We start from the raw sequence: 2,780 nt of genomic DNA on the forward strand, positions 1-2,780 counted from the left end.
TGCGGAACATTATTATTTGAAGTCCTACTTAAGATACATTGAACATTTGCCTACATTTATTATAACTGGTTCAAAAAAAGTGAGTTTTAAGTTAAGTCCCACACTTCTCAGATTTTCTTCTGCATTATTTAGTAAGAAAATTCCTCTTCCATTTGTACTGCACAATGCCAGAGATACACCTTTGCATTCAGCTTAACATGCAGACAGGGGTCAGAAAATGGCAGGTGGCACTGAAGAATGCATCACAGTCCCACAGAAGGGCTTGTGTACTCAGGCTAGGCTGCAGAGAAGCCCACTGGCTCATCAGGTTGGGCTCACTGAACACTATCCTGACTTAAGTTTTATGTGGGTGACAGTATTAGAGACACTGACACCTGCGCTTTGGTGAGCCTCCCCCAGGCTACCACTGCCCAGCAAGTCAGCCTCAGGAATGTAATACAAATGCTGAATCTTTCCCTTCTGTCTGCCCTGAGTGGTCTTGAGACTTAAAACTAACCATAATCAAGATGTTACAAACATTTTCTCCTTCTGGAAGGCCCACCTACACTGTCTTGCTGCTGGGATCATAATTTTACTTGTGAAAAATACTGTTAAATTTCATTTTTACATCCAGCGCTGACAGAGCTTTACAGGAACGTGGTCTCATTCATATGAGAGCTCTAGCTTTTTTGCTTGCAGGTATAAAAATCCTTATAGATAGGACATCTCCAAACTGCTTTGAAAATCCTGTTTGTGCAAAACAGGCATAGTCTGTACTGACCAAGTATCAGACACTATTTAAAGTACCATTCAGATGTTTGCTAACTCCTAAAACTCTTTATAAAACGATACTAAATAACATACCAACTTTTGTGTTTCTCTCAGAGACAATTTCCTTTTATTCAGCTCCCTCATTAGAGTCAGCAACAAATAAGTAGGTATAGCAATAATAAGGCTAAGTTTATCTTGTTTCCTCCACTCCCTTTTCTCACTGTATTACTAAGACTTGGAACAATAACAGGATGCCGGGATGCAGGATGGGAAAAGGCTGACTCCCAGCTGGAAAACCTTGGAGACTGGAGAGCTGAACACTCCCAATATTGCTTAATGAAAAGAGAAGTGGATTTTTCTGTTTGATCTTCATTTTCTGTATACTGCTTAACATTTTGGGATACTGTTGATTGTAGTTTGCCTGATTTGGGAACAAACTGAAGCTCCACCAACTCTGATTCAGGTAAGGATAAACGGTGTTTGCTGTCCTTCAGCTATGAAGTTCATTTCAAAGGTTTTTTACCTCCACCAAAAAGCTCTTCTAATGTCTTAAATAATTTAAGAAATCCCAGCAGACAGGCTATGAATTTTATACATATCCACAGAATCCTTTGGGCCTAACATTGATGGCACTTAAACCAAATTAAGTGCAGACAACAGCAGAGCTGTTTACAATTGACACTGGAAGAGGAAAATCGCTGGCTATACCACAATATTCCCAGATTGTTTAAAAGAAGAGACATTTTATGCTTTTTTGTAGTTCTGTTTTGTAATATTTAGATTATGTTGCTGATGCATAATAGAAAAGGGACAGAAATGATACTGCAAATTGCACCTGTAAACCCTTTAGGAAAGGATTTCACTTGCAGTGTGGACAGTTACAGGCTTAGTACTGTTTTGAGTGAGCTGTGCTATGACTTGATGCAATATCTTTTATCAAAGTGGGGGTTGACTTGGTATCTGTCTTTGAGGTGCTATGGCTTTATTGTGACCAATGCCAAGAGGAGGTGAAAGCCACCATGTATACTAGCCAGCTTTGGCATATATCTCCTGCTAAGAGATTTGTTTAAGGCTTAGAGGGGAGTTTACATAAACACGTCAGTGACTTGGTCTCCTAAATCTCACGTTTAAAGTGGTCCAGGTACTTTAGCACCCTAACCCTGGACTACCAGGTTTTACAGCCCCTGTTCTAAAAGACCAGCAATTCTTATTTTAGAAGTTTCTTGATCTCAGTGGTCCAAAAAGAACCATTTTTTCTGACAAGGTATTTTATGAGCAGTGGCTTGATACAAAAAGTTGGTTGAAAAGGCTTTTATCTTATCCTAAAGGTAGTGTAGCAAGTCCCTGAGCTAACAAGTTTGCTGTACAGCTTGCAGAGACAAAGCATTTTATGCATAAGTGATGAACTGATACTGCTTTCTCTGTAAGAACTCTATTCTGCAATAGTAGGACTGTCAGCATGCACAGTACCTTACTGTGCTGGTTGTCACACTGTAATAAAGATAAAGGAAGGAAAGAAATGCAAGGAAAAAAGATATGAAAGAAGATGAATTTCTGTGTGAAAATCTGTTCCATTCTTAGCTACTGAAAACATTAGAAGTTGGTTGCTACTGCAGTTAACAAAGGTATAGTTAATCAATGTGTCCCTGCCTCCACTTATTATAAATCATTATATCAGCATTTGTAAAAGCATACAGTATTATAGATGTTAATGTAGGAAAAAACATTAGACAAAAGCAAGGATACTCCAATGATTTACAAAAGCTTCTCATCTTAGGTTCATTTGTGCCTTTTAACAACAACCAATATACCAGAAACAAATCACAGAAATGCTGACTTGCAATTTATCTGTGGTATCTCCAGGAGTTACTTTTTATCCTTAAATAAAGGGTGACCAACAGGAGAAAAGGACACAGGATTAATTTAGCATATGAAAGCCTTAGAATAGTACAGTATACTACAGAGAAGAATGTGAAGTTACAAACAATACAAATGAATTTGAAAGCAAAAGATAAACTCAATTAATAAAT

General features: G+C 38.0%; 1 protein-coding gene across 1 annotated transcript in view; it reads left to right on the forward strand.

The window, feature by feature from the left end:
• Positions 1 to 1,056: 1,056 nt before the first annotated feature.
• The window catches only part of CDH5 (cadherin 5, type 2 (vascular endothelium)), a 29,157-nt gene continuing 27,433 nt past the window's right edge, over positions 1,057 to 2,780 (forward strand). The window contains exon 1 of the mRNA XM_009320253.1: positions 1,057 to 1,213. The gene's annotated coding sequence lies outside the window, so the exon portion shown is untranslated. The remainder of the gene's footprint in view (positions 1,214 to 2,780) is intronic.

This window comes from Pygoscelis adeliae, unplaced genomic scaffold, assembly GCF_000699105.1.
Source record: "Pygoscelis adeliae isolate BGI_AS28 unplaced genomic scaffold, ASM69910v1 Scaffold62, whole genome shotgun sequence".
Classification (NCBI taxonomy): Eukaryota; Metazoa; Chordata; class Aves; order Sphenisciformes; family Spheniscidae; genus Pygoscelis; species Pygoscelis adeliae.